At 39.0% G+C, this 22326-nt stretch overlaps 1 non-coding gene across 1 annotated transcript; it reads left to right on the top strand.

Moving 5' to 3' along the window:
• Window positions 1-20918: 20918 nt before the first annotated feature.
• On the top strand, window positions 20919-21047 carry LOC135269814 (small nucleolar RNA SNORA31). Its single transcript, XR_010338065.1, has one exon. It is a non-coding gene; the product is annotated as a small nucleolar RNA SNORA31 (small nucleolar RNA).
• The last annotated feature ends 1279 nt before the right edge of the window (window positions 21048-22326 follow it).

The following is a 22326-nucleotide window of genomic DNA, read 5'->3' as shown; positions in this document are numbered from 1 at the left end:
ATCTTTTATTATATTTTTTCAAAATAATATTTTTTCAAGTAACATTTAATAGTTGTGTTGTCATCATAACTATCTGCCCCATATTTCATAGACATTTGAGTAATTCAATCTTTAACTCTATTTCCTTCTACTGATATTGCAACACAGCTCATCCCCAGAGAAAATTCTAGCAACTGTACTTCACCTTGTTCTTGAGGTTATCAGTGCCCCATCTACCACCAGTGGTGCATTCTTTACTGGCAATCACATGGCTGGTAAGTCATCTTTAGAACGCAATATTGGTGTCTGCTTTCACTGACTATCAATGCTACCATGTGTTAAAGAGTGAGGCGTTCATTTTCTATGGCTGCTATAAACAGAGTACCTTAAACTGGGTAACTCAAAACCACATACATTTATTTTCCTACACTTCTGGAGAACAGAAGTCCGCAAATAAAGGTTTCGTCGGGACCAGACTTTCTCTGAGATTCTGAATAGGGTTTTCCCTTGCCACTTACTAGCATCCGGTGGTTGCTGTCAATCCTTGGCATTTCTTGACTTGCAATTACATCCAATTCCTGCCTCTGTCATTATGCGGTGTACTCCCTGTGCGTTTGTCTCTCTTCATGTCTCATTTCCTCTTCTTATAGTGACACCAGCCACATTGCATTAGGACTCACCATAATGATTTTATCTTAACTCTATTACTTCTGCAAGAATTCTGTTTCCAAAAGAGGTCACATTCAGAGGTATCGGGGTCAAGACTTCCACTTATCTTTTTAGGGAACACATTTCAACTAGTAACAGTGGATCTTCTCTGTGGTAGACTCTAAGATAAGAAATTTATTTGAAAGTGCTTTTAAGATTAGCATACGTTCATGAAAGGGAAGAATTCAAGGTTGCAGAGGGAGAATGTAGGCTGTAATACAGTCACAACAAAGCTCTCACTCAGCGAGAAAGGGTGCTCTAATCTGGGATGACTCCTCAGAATTGTCCTAAATTGGAACAAGGGGTTGAGTAATTATGCCACCTACGTTAACAAGTCATTGAATTCTTAACAAGTCATTGAATTCAGACCATCCTCTGAAAGTGGGATAAAGCTTTAGGGAAATAGATCTCCGCAGCTGAGGGCTGCCAGCCAGGAGAAAACCCAGGAGCTGTGGGAGCAGTTCCTGTAGGATTGAACGTTGGGGGTTCTGGCTTCAGCCAGCATCTGTGACCTTTCACAGGTATCTGTCTGCTTCATATCCATCTCCCTCTGAGCTGCTGAATCCCCTCTGAGTACACAGATACTACCACGAGATAGAAATAGTGATTACCCAGAAATGACCCAAAGCATGAGTGTATACCTCAATAGTTAACAAAACACTACTTTATACTGATCGCTGATTCATTGGCCTTTGAAAAAAGGGGTAAGTGAATTAACTAAAAAAGTGTTACACATAAAATATTTTGATAGATAGAATTTATGACGGGAAAGTAAGAGGGTTTATGTGGTGGTGAGAATTCTGGAAGCCACTGCTCCAGATGCCTCCTCACCTTCTCACACCTGCACACGTGGACGCCTTCTTCTTTCCTGTGCGCTAAGACCAGTTCTTCTCTAAGGGTTGAAGACAGCATTCCTTAGTTTCTTTGCAATACCAGCGTGCTACCCTCATGGCTGTCCTCTCACTCTCAACTGGCTCATTCACCCAAGCACACAAGGGTACAATGCAGAGCCTCCCAAACAGCTCTCCTGCGACTTTACATCCTCAAGAGCTAAGACTACGTTCCTCCCTTTCCCTGTTCCAAATTTTGATCTTCCTATCGCTACCCTCTCTTTTGTCAAGTTTGTCTCCAGTCAATTCTTTCCGTTTCCTCATTGCTCTTTTACTGTTGTTTCCACTCGAGCCTGCGTTCGCTGAAAGGGCTTCTGTCAAAGTCACTAGACATTCACGTGTCGTCAACTTCAGTGAGTGCTGCCGTTTTAGACCATTTCATCTCATCTGACTCATCTGTTCTCACAGGAGTTTTTGGAACAGAAAACCGTCTCTTTTTCCTGATTCTCTCTCCCTGAGTTTCATGATCTCACATTCTGCTAGTTGACTTCCCGCTGCTTTTCTCTCCCTTTTCTCCTCCAACCCCAATTTTTCCAGGTGACTTTTGAAGCCAATAAAATTGTGAACACTTTTCTTCCTCAGAGCTTGATCCTGTTCCTTTTAAATCATGTTCATTGTATATTGTCTCAGAGGACCTTAAACATCATCTAGGTAAAGACAATTCCGAAATTAGTATTTTATACCCAGACAAAATCTGACATTAGAGTCTGTGTCCAGCCACCCTGGGACCTTGCCTTCACACAACTCACTGATTTTCAAAATTAAAATGACTAAAACTAAATCTTAATTTCTACCTTCCTCAACACACTTATGTGTTACCTATTTGAAAATCCTGTTTCTTCAGGCTTCTTGTCTCTGACAGCAAGGTTACCAATCTCAAATCATTTGAAATAAATTTGCTTTAAAAACATGAAGTTATTTCCAGATCACCCCTCACCTTCACTTCAACAGGTCCTGTTAGTCATGCTCCTGAAACCTTGAATCCATCCGACTCTCTCCCAATTCATAGCCACCACCCTAATCCAAAACATTTTTCCTATGATAGAACAAGAGCCCCCAAATAGTCTTTCAGATTTCATTTTTGGTCCATTCAAGTCCATCATTCAAGTGGCAGAGTCATCCTTTAAAGTACAGCTTGGATCATATCACTCCTCTGATTAACATAATTCAAGTGCCTTCCAGTGCGTTTTCATAGAGAATCTTCTTCACACACCTATGGGTTCACAGTGTCACCTGGCTCCCAGGATCCACTGCTCACCATGGTGTTTCTAGCCCACATGACACACCATGGTTCTGCCTCTTGTTTCCTCAGATGTGGGACTCACTTTTTTGCCTCAGGGCCCACACACATGCTGTGCTTGAAGTCTGGAATGTTCTTCCTCTGTACTCTTCTTCTACCTGGGTTCTTTTATACGTTGAAGTTTCAACTAAAAATTTCCTGTCACAGTGATATCTTTTAGTCACTCCCAACCCTCATGCCTCTTTCTCTTTCCTGGAGCCCTGCTTTCACCTGATCACATGAATTTGATTTATTTATTTATTTATTTATTTACTTCTTTTATTTTTTTAAAGACAGAGTCTCACTCCATTGCCCAGGCTGGAGTGTACTGGAGCAATCTTCACTCACTGCAACCTCCTCCTCCCGGGTTCAAATGATTTGTGTGTGTCTCAGCCCCTCAAGTAGCTGAAACCTCAGGTGTGCACCACCATGCCTGGCTAATTTTTGTATTTTTAGAAGAGACAGGGTTTTGCTGCCATGTTGGCCAAGCTGGTCTGGAACTCCTGGCCTCAAGTGATCTGCCCTCTTCAGCCTCCCGAAGTGCTAGGATTACAGGTGTGAGCCACCACCCCCAGCCTGTTGAAGTGCTAGGATTACAGGTGTGAGCCACTACCCCCAGCCTGTTGAAGTGCTAGGATTACAGGTGTGAGCCGCCACCCCCCCCAGCCTGTTGAAGTGCTAGGATTACAGGTGTGAGCTGCCACCCCCAGCCTGTTGTTTCACTTTTTTATTATACATGTCCAGTTAAACTCTGCCTCAAATAAGTAGGAATTATGTATGCTCCATCCTCTGTTATGGATCGAACAAAGGCCTGATATGTAGCAATTACTTGACTTTTTTTTTTAATGAATAAATAAAATGATTTCTCCACCTCTGTTTTCAGGAGTAACCAGGGCTATGGTATGTCTCACTTGGTCCCTCTGTTATTTCACTTGATGTGAGAGAAAATGCAAAGTCCAGTCACAGTAACTCTGTGCTCACTGTCCTCTATCCATATCACCTCTGCAAGTCCAGTGCCATGAAGGACCAGGTTTCAGTAGGTAGATGAAGAAAGGAGGATGAGTCACAAGGAGGACAAAGACCTCCTTAGATGGAGTTTGGGCACTGGACTCCTTGAAGAACAGGTGGCTCTACTTAGGCTTTTGAGGAGCCTCTGGTACATGGTTATGTGCATGACTTAAGATTCTATTCGGCACACAGCTGAGCTACAGCCAGCCCATGGTTTAAGGGTCACCAGATAATAGCCTTTAACTAAACAGTGTAACTTTCTAAGTGGAAAGACAGCTTTGTGCAGTCCGGCACAGCAACAGTAGTAATGTTTTACATTGGAAAGCTTTTGCCTTTCTACATATATGATTGCACTTAATCAACATCAGCTTGATAGTAGGGTTGATGTTTTCTCCATTTTGAGTATTAAAGTTGTATCTTAGAGTCAAAAACATTCTTTCTTAAGGCAAGGGTCCCCAATGCCCAGGCTATGAACCAGTACTGCTCCACGGCCTGTCAGGAACCAGGCTGCAGAGCAGGAGTTGAGTGGCAGGTGAGTGGACATGACAGCCTGAGCCCTGTCTTCTGCCGATCAGTAACAGCATCAGATTCTCATAGGACTGCAAACCCTATTGTCAACTGTGCATGTGAGGGATCTAGGTTGCGCTCCTTATGGCGATCTAATGCCTCCTCAACCATACTCCTCCACCAGACTGTGGGAAAATTGTCTTCCACTAAACTGGTCCCTGGTGCCAAAAAGGTTAGGGACCTCTGGCTTAAGGTACATCTCTGCCCTAAGGTTCTCATTTAATCTTCTTATGGGTACTATGCATCAGAAAAAGGCTGCTGTCTACACAGGCTTCTGCAAATACTTTATTTGCATTGACCCTTTGCAGGACTTTTGCTATTTAATATCAATAATTGGACTGAGATTAAGGACACTTTCTTTGCCCTCAGTTCTTCTTTTAATATACTGTGAGGTCAAGGATTATGTCCCTAAAAAGTCCCTGTAAAAATAATGCAATGCATTGAGACCTGCCCTCTGAAAAGTCTGCATTTTCTCTGCTCCACAACATCTTTAATAAACTGCTCAGGGTGGTGTGAAGCACGTGGTCTTAGAGGCAGGCTGCTGTTAGCACTGGGCCAGCCATAAATTAAGTGCGTGCATGCCAAGTGGGTCTTCTGTTAAAAGAATCATAGAAATAACCCGTCTTTACCACAAATTTAGCAAAAAAATAGTGCATAAATAATACAATTTATGAACTTCTGAACTGGGGGAGGCATATAGAGAATTAGAAAAAAAGGAAGAAATGAGAGAATGTTGCAACAGTATATCTTTGTAAGAAGAAAACATGTACTTTATTCCAATTGTCTCCAAAATTATGCAACTAAAGGGAAGGAGCTGTCAAATCCCTTTCTAATTAAATTCATACATTTGTTCCCCTTCAAAAATGGCCACACACTCCATCTGCCAGTGCAGAATGCTGGGGTTTTTCAGCCAATATTCTCATGCTAAGCTGTTCATACTGAGGCCAGGGTCACAGAGGCCCTGAACCCTTAAAACGGCTTTCTGAAGAGAGCTGAAAGAATTTTCTGTGTGCACTTGAGTTATTTATCTTCACTTTTATGATAAAAAGTGAATATTGCATGAAAGTTAAATTATCAGAGGGTTCAAGTTGCAGGCACAACACTGACAGGTTGACGCACATTTTTAGTGGTATGATAATTTGGTTGAAATGCAGTGATTCTTTTAACAGCTCATATTAAATCAGAGGAGTCGTTAACTAGAGCCACTCAAAGAAAAAAAATCTCAGACATTTTATGTGCATTTGCCATGGCATGCGTGTTTGATCCATGTGCTTGCCTTTGTCCCACACGGCTGCACGAAACCTACAAAGATCGCTTCTCCTACCTGAAGGACCGGGAGGCTTCGCTTACTCCTTCCTTCTTCACTAGGACCCTCCTCCAATCGCCAATCGAAAGTCTCATGCTTCTATATTTCCAGCCTCAGCTCAAGTAAAACCTCCTCTGTGAATCCAGGAACATCCCATTCTACAAGAATTGTGTCATTCTCTCTTTCCTACTCACCCCCCTTTCACCCACTCAGTCCACAAATACTATTACAAGTGTTTTTTTCCTCACGTCCATCTTTTTGCAAGACCTCGAATCTCTTGTTCCCTGGATTCCAAGTACTTTCTATATTAATCATTCATCTTTCATTCAATAAAGGACTTTTTATCTGAATTCACTGTTTGTTGCTATATAAAATTTGTATTGATGTGTATATTTAAATAAATGTATCACTACATAGTATCTCTTTAGACAAGGTTGAATCATAATAAATATTGATGTTATTATTTTTGTAAGTAATAAAGTCCAGTGGGTGCTTATTAATTTGATTGGAAGATGATTCTTGTTCTTAACAGATGCCACCCAATGACGTTTCAGGCAGGTTTTCCTAGAGCAAATTAGGTATCCTATTATTCAATTCCCCATATTCGCAGGCAGCACAGCCTTTCCTAGATATGCTTAAGTGGCATAACCCAGGTAAGTTAATCCCTTTTCCTTCTTGCCCTTCTGAATATTTAAATATTGCATGCACATTTAGAAAATAAAATTTCATTTCTTGAATAAGTGCCTTGTAATTCTGAATTTTGATAGTTTCATTTTATTTGAGAACTATTGGAAGAGGTAAAAAAAAATTGTCTCTGATCTACAGTGGAAAGGTAACAGCCACAATCAACTAAAATCTTTAAAGATCAAAATATACCTGAAAACAAGGTTCTGGTCTGTCCCAGTGTTCGTATTCTCCCTCTCAACTCCACGTCCAGACCTCAGACCCACGGCAGACACCGCCAGCCAGATCTCCCGATCCCAGGCCTCTGGTAGTAAGATACATTTTATTATTTGATACTAACTTGGTTAGTAGTTGTAGTTGTACCTGGTTTCTTCTCTTCTGGCTGCCCCTCAGCATCTGCCCAGACCCTGTTTGAGACACTTCTCACACCTAGTAAACCTGGGCCAGAGGTGTGCACCCAGGTTAGCTGACTGAGAAGTGCAGACTCACCATGCTGAGGTTCTGAGCTGCTTGACCTGAGGTTCTATGCCCTCTTTCTTAGCAAGAAGCCCTATTAATGCATTCTTTTTTGATGAAGGTGAATAACACATCTTCAGATCAAAGTAGGACAATTTTTTATTTAATAAGCTTATTGAGAAAACCATGTGTCATACATTGATTAGTTCACATTTGTACCATTAGGCTAGAGATCAGAATTATCACATTTTCTAGAGTAATAAATTCTTGAAATGTGTTTACCTACTCTGGACACCAGGTATTACATATATTCTGGGGAAATTCAAAGGACCTTTCTCTCTTCATTCTATTCATCCTGGAGTAGCAAACCCCACAAATGTAAGCCTCTGGGTAGTTATATCTCCCTAAATCAAATGGAAAGGTTTCCCTCCAGTCTTTGTCTGATGTGGCCAGCAGAATACTGAGAGCCGTGTTCTCCTCTGGTCTTCACAGACTTTATTAGGATATGAGCTATTTACCCAAACTATGCAATGAAACAGTGGAGAAACCCATGAGAAGAAAGGCTCATGGCATATGAGTACTTGTTTTAATTTTTAAAATGATGGGAGATATAAAAACAGCAACACATTTTACCCTGAGGGGAAACAGAGCCAAAAATTCCAAGGCCACCTGCTGTATACAAATTCCTAGAAAAGTGAACAGCTGTAGGAGTTGCTTAGGTGGAAGTTTTCTAGAAAGTTATAAACTTTTTGGTCAACATTCTTTGCAGGTGGAAGTAAGCACTGTTTTAGATGCCAAGGTTTTTGTACCTATAGTCTCAGCTACTCAGGAGACTCAGGCGGGAGTAGCACTTGAACCCAGGAGGTGGAGGTTGCAGTGAGCTATGATGGTATCATTGCACTATAGCCTGGGAGACAGAGTGGGACTCTGTCCCAAAAAAGCAGGGGAGCACCAACTGTCTGACTTGAGTCCCATGTTTTTATGTCTCACAGTGTTGACAGCCCTGACTAGTGAAGCACTCTTTTTCATATATTTATTGAGAAATAAATGCTAAATTTAAAATTATATATATTTAAGGTATACAATGTGAGGTTTTGATATACAGATGATTACCACAGTCATAGTTATCACCTCACATAGTCATAAGATTTTGGTGGTGAGAACACTTAAGATCTGCCCTTTTAGCAAATTTCAAGTGTACAGTGCAGCGTTGTTGACTATAGCTGCCATGCTGTGTATTTTACTTCCTCATCTTGTGTTACTGAAATGCTGTATCCTTTGACCAACAACTCCTGGTTTCCCCTACACACTCCTAGCCCCTGTATGCAGCATTCTACTCTCTACTATGAGCTGAACTGTTTTGGGTTCCACATTGTAATGGTTAATATTAGGTGTCAACTTGATTGGATTGCAGGATGTCTAGATGGCTGGTAAAGTATTGTTTGTGGGTGTGTCTGGGAGGGTGTAGCCAGAGGAGATAGACATTTGAGTCAGTGGACTGGGAGAGGAAAATCCATCCTCTGTGTGGGTAGGCACCCTCCAATCGGCTGCCAGTGTCGCTGGAATGAAGCAGGGGGAGGAAGGTGGGGTAGGCTGGCTTGCTGAGTCTTCTGACTCATCTTTCTCCCATGCTGGATGCTACCTCCTGGTCCTCCTGCTATTGGACACCAGACTCCGGGCTTTTAGGCCTTTGGACCCTAGACTTACACCAGTGCCTTGGCAAGGGCTCTCATGCCTTCAGCCACAGACTGAAGGCTACACTCTCAGCTCCCCTAGTTTTGAGGACTTTGGACTCAAACCGAGCCACTATTGGCTTCCTACCTTCTCATCTTGCAGATGGCCCGTCATGAGACTTCACCTTGTGATCGTGCGAGCCAGTTCTCCTTAGTGAACTTCCTTTCATAAATCCATCTATCCTATTAGTTCTGCTCTTCTGGAGAACCTTGACTACCGCACACATATTAATGAGGTTGTGCAGTATTTGCCTTTCTGTGCCTGGAGTATTTCATTTTCTTCATCCATTCATCTGTCCATAGACATTTATGTTGGAACCACTAATTTTAGACCCATTGCCTCCTTAATATCACTACAGATGAGAAATACGACAATGTAGAATCTAGTCACAAAGTGTAACATCCACCCAGGGCAAAAGGCCCATGTTTTATAGGGAAGTAGTGATTCTCTCCTGCAGAACAGAATCAAGATCTGTTTGGTTTGCTCGAGGGTGTGGGAAAACATTTTTAAGGAATATTAAAAAAAAAAAGAGAGAGAAATTCATTCTCATAGATGAAACCAGAGGCATGGTTCCTCTTTGCCTCTACGTGTATGGGGTTCTCACTCTGTCTCTGTTTCTTTCTTGCTGATTGGCTGATCCTTAAAATGTAATGGTGTGTCACACCAACAATATGAAAGTAGGTGAATTTGGTTTATCAAGATATAAGTTGGGAATTCAGGAGGATATTTGTATTACTTCGATAGGAGTACACATTTCCAAAAATCATTACCAGCTTCATATATGTGTGCAATTTAGACTTTCATGAATCACTTCAGTGTCTGGATTCTCATAACTCCCTCTCTGTCAAATTTCTATATAATTAAATTGAAATTTAATTAATTTTTTAAATAAAACATTTTTGTTTTGTTTTAACCTATATAGGAAATTTGACCTCAATAATATGTAAATGGAAAACGGAATCTTATTCTCATCACCTTTTTCAGAAAATTATAGATATTCTTCTGATTTAACACTACACAAAACTCAACAAGTGACAGTTTAACAAGGTTAGTTGAAATGTGGAATCTTAAGCTGTATCAGTAATCATTTTGTACAATCCGGTGGTCGATCTTGTATTTTAAATGAATCTTTACATTATTTTGAATAATGGACACAAGTTACCAAATGTCTACTGGTTGCTGGAGAACTCAAACCTGATCATAGACAGTAAATATTCTTTGCTCCTTTCCTTGAAGTGGCACACTTGCTTCACTCATTTTCAGGACAATGTTTGTCAAATACTTCACTCTGAATAACCGTCATTTAACTCTCATTTTTTCCCATCAAAATTTAATGTCATAACAAAGTGTTAGGTTCAGCCTGAAACTCAATCACACAAATGCTTAATGTGTAAGTCCCATGTAATCACCTAGACTATTGAAAAGACATATCCTTAGTGCTGAGTTTTGACAAAGTCATAATGTTTAGTGCTTCAAGGATTTTCTTCAATGAAACTGGCTTTTCTTCTCTATCCAGTGCATGGAGACGAAGGCTACAATGCCCAGCACTGCAGACTGGAGTCAAGGCCTTGATTCGTGTTAAGGTGCCAGCAGTTTCACCCACCATTGCTTTTGCACCACCAGGGCAAGTATCAACACACTAAAAAAGGCAAATTACATATTTGTGCTATTATGAAAAGAGTTTTCACCTCATAGGTCCCCTGAAAGTCATCTCAGGGACCCTCCTCCAAGGGTAGACTCCACTTTGAGAACTACCTATACAGCCACCAATTTTACTTATGTATGGTCAAAGAAATTTAGATTATTCTCAGTGTGACACCATCTTTCTTCCCTCAGTTAAGTTGGTAAGGTTTATTACCATAGTAAGAAATAAAGTTGGCTCGGCACGGTGGCTCACCCCTGTAATCCCAGTACATTGGGAAGCCGAGGCAGGTGGATCACAAGGTCAGGAGTTTGAGACAAGTCTGGCCAGTATAGTGAAACCCTGACTGTACTAAAAATACAAAGAGGGATCTGAGTGTAGTGGTGCATGCCTGTAATCCCAGCTACTCGGGAGGCTGAGGCAGGAGAATCACATAAACCTGGGAGGCGGAAGTTGCCGTGTGCCGAGATTGCACCTTTGCACTCCAGCCTCGGTGACGCTATAAGGCTCTGTCTCAAAAAAACAAAAAACAAACAAACAAACAAAAAAACAGAAAGAAATTAAGTTGGCTGGTTTTGGAAACTTTATTCCCTTATTTATTTATTTATTTATTTAGTTTTAGCCTCAACTGGATCTGTAGTTAAAAATAATGATAAAATCATTTAAAATTATTTGAAGTCATGGAAGAGGATGTAAACTCATGCCACCTGACTTTTTCCTTTTGTTCTAATACAGATGCTTTTATTTAAAAAGATGAGTTTTATTAACTAGAAAAACAAGTGGGCTAAATGACTAGATGGCTTCTAAATCCTTTGACATAGTTCAATAAAATTGATAAAGTTGAACATTGACTAAAAGAGAAAACTTCTAAGAACTGCAGAAATTTACAGATAAGAGAAAAAAAAGAACTTTTATTTATCTATCTACTTATCTGTCTATCTTTGGTAAAAAAATTATTTTTCGGATAAACAAGATCTTCAATATGTTGATTTAAAACAATAACAAAATTTCAATTCTCTTTTCTACCATGTGCAAGTTGTGTAATGATAGGCAACTAAGTCTTAAATACTGTATTGCCAAGAGCCAAAAAACATACATGCTAGAAAAGAAGCTGGGAAAATTTATGCAATAATATGTATAAAAATAGGTTCAATCATGCCATACTGATTTCACTTATTACTGTAATTACTGTGTACGTAGCTGTGACTGAAGGTCTACTGCTGCAATAATTGCACAGCACATGTTTTAATTGTTCTTCTGGTTCTTTTGGTAGTTCTCTGGTTCTCTTAATGTCCCTGTCTGACTTCACTGCGAGTAGTAGGTCACATTTTGAAGACCAGTAATTGGAACTATGAGGGAGGAACAACTATGACTGGGGAGCAAATAAACTGGGACCTTGACAATGTAACCAGACACGGCAAAAGAAATCTTTCCTTCAAATTCAAAAAGCAATGACATACTCATTTGGGGATTAAAGCAATGAAATATTGATGTAAATTAATGAGTATTTAAAAGAACAGTATTATAAATTGTTCTATTATAAGGACACATGCACACAAGTGTTCATTGCAGCACAGTTTACAATAGCAAAGACTTGGAACCAATCCAAATGCCCATCGATGATAGACTGGACAGGGAAAATGTGGCGCATATACACCATGGGATACTATACAGCCATAAAAAACTATGAGTTCATGTCCTTTGTAGGGACATGGATGAAACCGGAAATCATCATTCTCAGCAAACTGACACAAGAACAGAAAATCAAACACCACATGTTCTCACTCATAGGCGGGTGTTGAACAATGAGAACAAATGGACACAGGGAGGGGACCATCACACACTGGGGTCTGTGTGGGGGGGGAACTAGGAGAGGGACAGCGGGTGGTGGGAAGTTGGGGAAGGATAACATGGGGAGAAATGTCAGATATAGGTGATAGGGAGGAAGGCAGCAAACCACATTGCCATGTATGTACCTATGCAACAATCTTGCATGTTCTTCACATGCACCCCAAAACCTAAAACGCAATAAAATATATATTTAAAAAAATAAATTAGTAAAAAAAAATAAAAAATAAAAGAACATTTAATATGGGATTAAATGAACCTCTCTAGATGTGTTTGTCAAAATATTCAAGCATGTTTTAGGTAACCATTTCTTTAAATCTGCACCATGCTGTTGGAGTATCAGGGTGAACTTCAGCTGATTGAGCTTGCTTAAAACAATAGCACTGAGTTCAAAAGTTTTTAAAATGCTCTTGTTTCCTATAAACTGCTGCTTGTGTTGAGGGAGGCAGGCAGCACTGGCAGTGTTGAATTTACCATAAACACATGCAGCAGTAGGTATTAATGGCATTACCATTCTTTCTAAGAGCAATGCTAGTAGAGGATATTTACAGAGGGAAGAGTTTGCAGCTGCGAAATTGACTACTGACCTAAATTGTTTGGAAAGCAATACGCAATGTATTTTTGGTCTAGAATATCAAAACAATGACTTATTTGTTGGACCTCTGTCAGCAAAACTGGTGTAACTTTTCAAAAACTGTTTCTTCATCCAGTATTTTGAATACTGTTAGAATCACCCGGGCCTTTAATTCAGTAGGTTTGGGACAGGTTTCAGAAAGAATCCTTTATCTGAAAAGCCTTTAATTCAGTAGGATTGGGACAGGTTTCAGAAAGAAAGAAGCATATCAGCGAATTCTGATGCCAAGTAAATGCGCATGCACACACACACAGATACGCACACAGAGTTTCACGTGTTTGTATGCTTCATTTAAAGGGTCATTATTCGAATGTTTATTGGTGATCAGAGCTAAATTGTTTTTCTTTACATGAAGAGAGAATGCATAAAACCTCGATTCATGATCACTGTCCAATCACAAGGTCTTCACACAATGTTCGTTAAATATTTGTTGGGAAAGCAAGTAAGTGTTTATCACCTCCGCTATTTTGATACATACAGGTGAGCTCTAACTTGGTAGTCAGTCTCACCCATTAGGAAAAAAGAGTATTGTAGAAGTGGTTAAAATCACAGGATCAAGAATCAGAGTACCAGATTCAAGAAGGGAAAATTACTTAACTTTGTTGACCTGAGTTTTTTAATCTGTAATTTTGGGATGCAAACACCACCTACTGCAGTGAGTCATGGCTGGCATTAAATAAGATACTAACAAAATGTGCCTGGCTCATGGGAAGTTGTCAATATATATAAACCATCATTATTACAGTTTATGTTCTTAAACATTTGTGAAACTTCATACTAAAATGTGTTTATTAATTTATTCAATACATTTTAATGTAGGATTAATTAGTGCCAGACATGCTCTAGTTCCTGGAGCGTCAGTTGCTAATAGGACACAGTAAATACACTCTAAGGGAGTTTGCACAGGTACAATGGGAAAACAGATAATCAAAAATAAGCAAATGCATATATAATATAATTTTAGCTATAATAAATGCAACAAAGAAAAACAAAGGACTTAAGACCAGGAGTTTGAGACCAGCTGGGGCAACATAGCAAGACTCCATCTTTAAAAAAAATAAAATAAAAAAAATCTAGCTGTGATGAAACATGCCGGGAGTCCCAGCTATTCAAGAGTTTGATGCAGGAAGAACACTTGGGCCCAGGAGTTCAAGACTGCAGTGAGCGATGATTGTCCCCTGCACTCCAGCATGGGTAACAGAGTGAATGAGACCCCGTCTCATCTCAAAATTAAATTAAGTTAAATTTTAAAAATAGCAGAGTAAGATAGATTAAAAGCAGCAAGGATTATTATTTAAGAAGGTTATTCAGAGAAATCTCTTCTGTGGAAGAAATATTTGAGCAGAAGATTAACTGAGGAGGAGATTATGTGCCTATCTGAGGGATGAAAATTCCAGGAAAGAGAAACAGCAAGTGCAAAGATCCTGAGGCAGACGTGCTTTTTGGCCATTTACAGAACCGAAAGCAGATGTAAGTGGATAATTGAAGCCCTCAGCCATGTGAAGAAGAAGTATTACTTAATTTTAATTCTATGTGTCACCTGAAGCTATTGGAAAGTTGCCCTCAAGGGAATAGCTGCTATTGAGGCATTTTCAGGATTATATAGTAGATCATCAGAAAAGCAAAAATTGAACAATCAGCAAATTAATTTATAGTTTATTGTTTATACTACTGAGACATGTTGTCTTAAAACTTAAGGAGGCATTCACACTTAAAAAACAGTCACCTACAAATACATTCAAACATTGCTGAAAAGCAAACCTTATGAGTCAGTCTCAACTCTAATTACAAGTATGGATTATTGAAGAAAAATAAAAGCAGAATTTTGTCTCCAATTGAAACTACCCATAGGGTTTACATCATGAGAGTCTTTTGCAGGGAAGGTGTAATGAAGTCCCATTGGAACTCTTGAACCCAAGGCAGTTCCGTGAAAATGCCGTGTGTTCACATCCTAGGGTGTTCCTAGGTCTCCTTAATCAAGTCAGCCCACTTAAGACAATAACATATCCTTGACATGTGAAGGTGAATTGTACTGAACATGTGCACATTATTTGCATTTTAATATTTGTCTCAGAAAATTAAAAGTATCTTATGCACGCAACATCATTATAATCCACATTAAATGAAAAGCATTGTTCATGTGGAAGAATTAATAAACGTGAGACTACACGTGCAGATAACTCTTTGTAGAAAACTGTATATCAAAATGTACTTGGTGTTGATTCGTTTAAATGCTCATAAGGCTTGTTAGCAAAAATTCAAAATGAGAGTTTTGAAAATTCATTTGGACAATAGTAGATGCAACATTTTAATTATTTTATTTATTTTATGGAGACAATATGTGCATCTCATGCTTTGCATTTTTCCATATCTTTGGCAACAAATATTCTGCAACATCTAAAGCAGATGGCCCACTAATTTTAAAGTCCCATGTTAACCAAAAATATTGGAATATGGCAAAAGTTGAATTAATAAAATTATATGCAAACATCCAACAAAAACTAGTGCCTGTGCCAAATTCAGTAAGAACTCAGTTGGAGCTCTCCACTGCTAGATCCTGCACAAGCCATAATAAACATATTCTTTAAGGCTTCCACAGGCCTCAGCATGGAAGCCAGATGGAGGTTTTTATTTAATCTGGCCCTATTAAGCTGGAGTATATTTCTATCCTTGTTATCATGTGCCTGCACTCTAGGTTTAAACTTTAATTGGGACAGATCTAAAGTATTAACTCTATGTAGTAATTTGCCTAAAAATATATACACAGCCAGTGTATGCTACTGATGCTTCAGATTGGATCATTCTTTGTGGTGGGGCTGTGCTGTGTATTTTAGGATGTTTAACTGCATCCTGGCCTCTACCCAACAGATACCAGTATCACCCTGTCTCCTTACTTCTAGTTGAAACCATCAAAAATGTCTCCAGAAATTGCCAAATGTCCCCTGGGGGAGAATTGCTTCTGGTTGAGAAGTGCTGTCATAGAGCTGCTTTGAAGGCGACTCCAAGGATACTGTGTTTGCCATATGTCAATAACTTTATAGGACATTTAACACCTATCAAGAAAGAAAATTTAATAAAACATTGCTTTGTTCTCCACTAAGATGTATTATAATTCAAGTCAGAATTCCCATAAATGTTTGAAAGAAAAACTGATGAATTCCAATGTTTCCGCACAGATTTCTGCAGGAAGGTTATAAGATACATACATGAGAGATGAATAAATAGTAACTGAACCCAAAAAGGGTGATTTTTCTGCTTTTCTCCCCCTGCCTATTACTTCTTGAGTCCAGCTTCTGTTTAACATCTTGTAAGTTGTATCTTAATTATGTTGATATCCAAAGAGATGAACAACTTATAGCAGGGTGAATTTGTTTTTTGCGAATCAAAATGTTTCCTGCCATTGATAAAAGCCCTTGAAATACTTAATCTATGATGTTTCATGAATCTTTTAGTAATAACAATTTTTTTCATGCAGGCCCGACTAGAAGACTTAATTTGATATTAGCAGAAATACATTATTGTTACAGATTCTAGGCTTTCACATGTGAAATGGGCTCATGTGGTTAAAGTACTTTCTTTTTAATTATTACATTTATTAAAATCAGAATAAGATTGCCAGCCACACATGTTAACATTGAAAACACAAGACCTTATCAGTTAAGAAAGTTAAATTCTTATCACAAAGATAGTTTCATCTGTCTAGTAAAAACTGTTATGCTAAAAAAAAATCTACTATGTGCATGTAGCTTTTCTGTACAACCTATGAGCTACATTCTGATTCTCAGCAACTCTTAAATTTCAGTTGAACTTTATACACTTAGTCTATTGATCATTGATGATAGATCCAATCCTTATACCAGCTCATTTCTGGCACTCTCAAAAATAAACTTAGACCAGTCAGAATGGCTATTATTAAAAAGTCAGAAAATAACAGATGCTAGTGAGATTACAAAGAAAATATAATGCTTATATGCTGCTGGCGGAAGTGTAAATTAATTCAACCATTGTGGAAAGCAGTGTGGCAATTCCTCAAAGAAGTTAAATCAGAATTATCATTTGATCCAACAATCCTATTATTTTGTATATATGCAAAGAAATCTAAATTGTTCCACCATAAAGATACATGCACATGCGCGTTAATTGAAGCACTATTCACAACAGCAAAAGCATGGAATCAACCTAAATGCCCATCAACAGTAGACTAGATAAAGAAAATGTGGTACATATACACCATGGAATACCATGCAGTCATAAAAAGTAACAAGTATGTTCTTTGCAGCAACAAAGATGAAGCTGGAGGCCATTATCCTGAGCAAACTAATGCAGGAACAGAAAACCAAATATCACATGTTTTCATTTTTCAGTGAGAACTCAACAATGAAAACACATGAACACTAGGAGGGGAACACCGAGCAAATTCATGACACACAATTTACCTATATAACAAATGGGCACATGTATCCCTGAACCTAAAATAGAAATTTAAAAAATAAAATAAAGTTATGCATTAGAGAAAATTAAATCATGTACAATGACATGTTTGGAAGCTGGAAGCCTAGGGGAACACACTGTCATACTTTAGAATGAAAAGATGCATTTTCATCATTTACAATGGAAGATTGTGTCTCCAGGTTTTAGAATGAAAGGGTGTGCCACCATACTTTAGAATGGAAGAATGTATCACCCTGATTTAGATTGGAAGGATGCATTTCTGCCCTTAATAATTTATCTGCTATTCCCCTTTCACTCAAACCCTGCCTTCAAATCCAATCTCCTATGAGATTTTGAGTCATGTGATATTTTTTATAAGTTATATCATATCAAGAAGTAAAATATAAGACCCAGAATAAGACATAATTCCATACATTGTCACAGAAAGGAAATAAACATTCTTGTTTAGAACTCATGCTACAGAAAATCGGTATGGAGGCAGCCTTGACAAAGGTGGATAGAGTGGGATTCAGCATGAGGCAAGCTGGGCTTGAGTTCTGTCTATACCAGGAGCTCCGGGTATGAACTATTTGACTTTCGTGACTTGGAAATATGTATTTACCATAATTAATATTACTTCATTAATAGCAACATTAATACTGTCATGATATATTTACTGCCACAAACAAGAGCTGACCTAGGAGACCAAAATAATTTTAATTTAGTGATTACAGGTCCTTCATAAGCACGTGGTTTAGCCACCAAAAAGCAAGAGTAAATATTAAGCCTTATGAAACTTTTCAGAGATCCTTCCTGGTAAAATCAGTAACAGCCTTGAATCTGTGGTCAAATGGAATTGCGTCAGTTTGACAGCATATTGAACACATGCTGAGTGCCCAAGCATGTGTATCAAAGTTAATAATACTACTTATTATGCCGGAAGGAAAGAACACTTTAAATGTAACAGGCCAACTGTGGGAAGGGAGAGAGAATGGCTTCCACCGTCGTGTTAGTAAGCAGAGGTTGACCGATTCCTGTTATTGTTAACTCTGCTACACATACTTGTGCATTCCATGTGCTCAGATGAGCTTTCAAACCTTCAAACCACATATCCCCACGCTGGAATATGTGTCCCATTGCCTGCATTTGGCAGATAGGAATTGCATTAGTTTGTGGTTGAACACTGGTGGGTTTTTGCGGTATGGTTTTTAAATGTTAATTTTACTTGAATTCAATGGTGGTCATAACAGAGAGCATACTACATCACATAAACAAATCTGCACTAACCATGCCCCAAATTCAATTGCTTTATGGCCCTGCAGTCTCTATGTTACTATTCATAGCTGGACCTCTCTCCTGTGCTCCTGATCTGTGTTTGCTGTGGTTTTAGAGCCCACAGGCCACTCTCTGCATGTAGATCAGTGAATTCAGCTTCTTTCCTTCCTCCAGTATCTCTTTCCCATCTCAGGTATGGGCACTGGAAGCTGACCAAGCCTTCACCACCTCCACATACCAGGTACCAGTGCTTCCACAACACATCTCTCAGATGTGCCACTGGCTCTGATTTTCACTGTCCCTTGACCGTCCCCTAGGGCTGCCCGACAGTTTCTCCAGACCTAGCTCAGCAATACCTATCCATCTCTAAGATGGAACCCAGGCATTCTTTGTCAAACATAAAATGGAAGATGCCACTCTCTCTTACAAAATTTTGTGTAAGTTTCTCAACCCCATGACAAGTTTTATTCTCCTTTGTATGGAATACAAGCCCTTCAGCACTTGCCCTTCCTCATGTTTCAGCTGGACGTCCCCCATCCACCATATGCAGAATGCGGTACAGCCACTGCTGTGGGGAGGCCACTCTCTCTATTCATCTCACGGTTTGCCTGTCACCTGTTTAGAATGTCCTTTCCTTCTGACCTGTTTCCCACCTGCTAATCTCTATGTACTAACATAATAACTAGTACTATTAACTCTGATACACATACTAGAGCACTCACGCGTGCTCAGTGTGCTGTCAGACCTTCAAACCACCTAATGCACATCCCCACTCTGGAATGTGTGTATGATTGCCTGCATTTGACAGATAGGAAAAGGAGGCTCAGACAGATGTTCCTCCTATATGTCACAGCTCATACGTAGATTTACACAGGTTGCTGACTACAAAATCCTGGTCATTTTCATTGCACTATGCTGCTTCTTTCAAAAACCCCCAAAATATTGTCGCATCCAGAAGGTCATTTATGATAATGTTCCTCTTCTAGGTTCACAAAGGACTCAAAAGCATCTCTGTTGTGTTCATGTGACAACTTGTTTTGATCATCTCTGTATATCTCCTCTTGTCCTACTCACAGCTCCATGAGAAAAGGGCTATGGTGGGTTTAAATGTCAATCCTTGGTGACAAGCAAAATCCTGCTAAACCTAGGAATCTGAAAATACTGAATGCTTGAATCAGTACACGAATAGAAATAACAGAATATGAGGCTGAATTAGAGAATGGGCTCTGGCTCAGTCTGAACAATTTCAAGGACGAATTTGAGCTCTTTTTGTAAAGCAATGAGCTCTTCATCTTACAAAAAATAGTATGTGCTGATTATGTAATTTAATAACATGTTAGAGACATTTGGTAGGTTAAAGATGTTGAAAAATCAGACAGGGCCTGCATTAGTTCTCTGCTTCCTTGAGTAGCTTTAATTAAACCCTGTACATGTTGCTCTTGTTCTTAATAAGAGCCCCTCTTATTCTCTTTTTTCTGTGTTTTGAATTCTGTTCTAGACTAAGGAACTGTAATTATAAATGAAACTTCCAGCTCTAGCAGATGAGTCGGTGTCTTTAGAGCATGGCTTATCTTGTGGTTTTTATTATTCCTCTTGCCCAACACACACCGTTGCAAAGTGAATGGTGCCTCCCTGCTTAACTCACAGGTGGATATTCTTCTCCACATGACGCACTTAATTATACGATTTATCACACTATTTAAACACCCTCACTGGTGCACATCTCCTCAGATTTTTCTTTCTGGAACCCAGAAATGTCAATTAGAGAGCTTCAGGTACGTTGTCTCAGAACCAGTCTTCAGTAATTGTCCCTCTAAAGTCAGAATTGGAAACCATTGTGTGTCAGATTTGCAAATGTCTCCGCCGCCTTGAGTTAGTTTGTTACAATTAATACTTCAAGTGAAAACTGTTAGCATGCTGAACATCCTTCAAGGGGATCATTTACTCTCTAAATGCATCAGTCTAATTTAATCAAATGTCAATGTGAGATAAAGAATGCTGTATCTGGGGGCTCTGAGTTTGCATTTAAAATTCCACTTGTATCTACCCCTTACGACACTGATTTGTAGAGTGAAAAAACACAGATTACATCTCTTTGTTTTCGCTTTTGAAATAAGTTAGGTTATAAAGACCTTTAATAATATGCACTTTTTCTGCTCTGTAATGCTTTTCTATAAGTATTTCACTGTGGCATTTCAGAATGATACTGTGAAAGAGAAGAAACTCTTGCTTCTATTGTAAGTAATGCTCTGACAATTATCACCACTGTAAAAAGTACTTTAAAAAAATTGGTCTACATCCTCCTCAAGGGCTGTCTTCTGGCTCCTTAATACATTAATGTTAATATTAATGGTTATCCAAGAGCTGCTCCCACTTCCATTTCTTTAGAAAGTCTGGAGGTCCTCATCCAGGCAATCTTCCCTTTTGTCACTTAGACTTTTCTTATTTAAAGGTACCCTTTAAAACGCAGAACTGGCCTGCATCCATTGACAGACCTTGAACAGTTTGCTATTGTTTTTTGGTTTGCTCTGGGATGCAAAAGAAAGAAATCCCTCCACTTCCTTTCTGTCTTTCTGGCAGCCCAGAGTGAATTGGGGAATATATCTGTAGAAAAAAAGGAAAAAAATAAGCAAGGTTGACAACTCCACCTTGACATGACTTTCAACATGGAGTCCAGCAAACTTGCACACATGTGGAGATAGCCAGAGAGAGAACAGAGCAGCGTCACACACATACGTGTGACAGAAGCTCTCGCTGACTGCGGGGGGAGCAAGAGTCTCTGCTCCAACATGAAATGAATCAGGAGGGCACCAGCAATGTTGGCCTCTGCCAACTGGTGAGAGGCTCTCTTTCCATCAGAAGCTTCTGATTCCTGCGCTGCCAGATTCAACCAGGGACCCTTTGAACTATGTTAAAGATACTGCTGGCAGACTCAGGGTTGAGAAATACTTTTGGTTAAACAAGCAGAAGATAATATAGTTTTGAGTGTGCAGATTTTTTTAAAAGAAAATTCAATGTGGAAAGCACTTATTGAATTAGGAAGCATTATCCATTTTCACTTTTAAATACATAACTGCATTGTCTTTTTAAGAGTGGCCATATTTAGTCAACAGTGATGTATTTATGTATGGCATGATTCATTCTTTTTTACAAACAAATTTTAAAGAATGGAGGGCTTGCTAAAATAAATAAAATAAAGAAGAAATTGAGCTGCTAAAAAGGATAAGTTTGATAGATACACCAAATGTATACTACCAGTTTCCGCACCAGTACCAAAGATTTGGGTCACAGATCACAGATTTAACTCTAAATTTCTCAGAAATCAAGGAAAAGAGAGGCAAATAACTGTAAAATATATCAATGCAAAACCTTCCGTTTCTCTCTATATAGTTGATTAGATAAACATGTTCACTTAAGTAATTTTAATAATCCTTACATGTATATTTTTACATTTATTCAATTATGTAAGTTTCCTCACACTGATGCCTAATGCAGCATCTTAAAACCTAGGATTATAAAACCAGGTCATGAAAATTTACCCCGAAGTATATTTAGAGTTGTAAAGAATCATAATACTAAACTATTCAACTACCCTTTTTTCAGACATGAAGATTAAAGCTCAAAGAGAAGTTGCAATTTGCCCCAGGTAGGAATCTTGAATCATCTTAAATCTCTGGGCATATTTTTTTACTCTCCAAAAGACTCAGGTAGGATACCAGGAATTTGTTTCAAAATAACATGAACATTAGAGGAATATTTTCATACATAGATGCACCACTCAAAAAAGCTAGGAAGGAAAAGGAAGGATCTCAGAACATTCTCGTCTCGAGATTGACCATGTACAGGTGGACCTCGGAGATGCTGCAGGTTCTATTTCAACCACCC

Source organism: Aotus nancymaae, unplaced genomic scaffold (assembly GCF_030222135.1).
Source record: "Aotus nancymaae isolate 86718 unplaced genomic scaffold, 86718_ANA_hifiasm-v0.15.2.pri h1tg000057l, whole genome shotgun sequence".
NCBI lineage: Eukaryota > Metazoa > Chordata > Mammalia > Primates > Aotidae > Aotus > Aotus nancymaae.
This window is presented reverse-complemented; position numbering and strand designations above follow the sequence as displayed.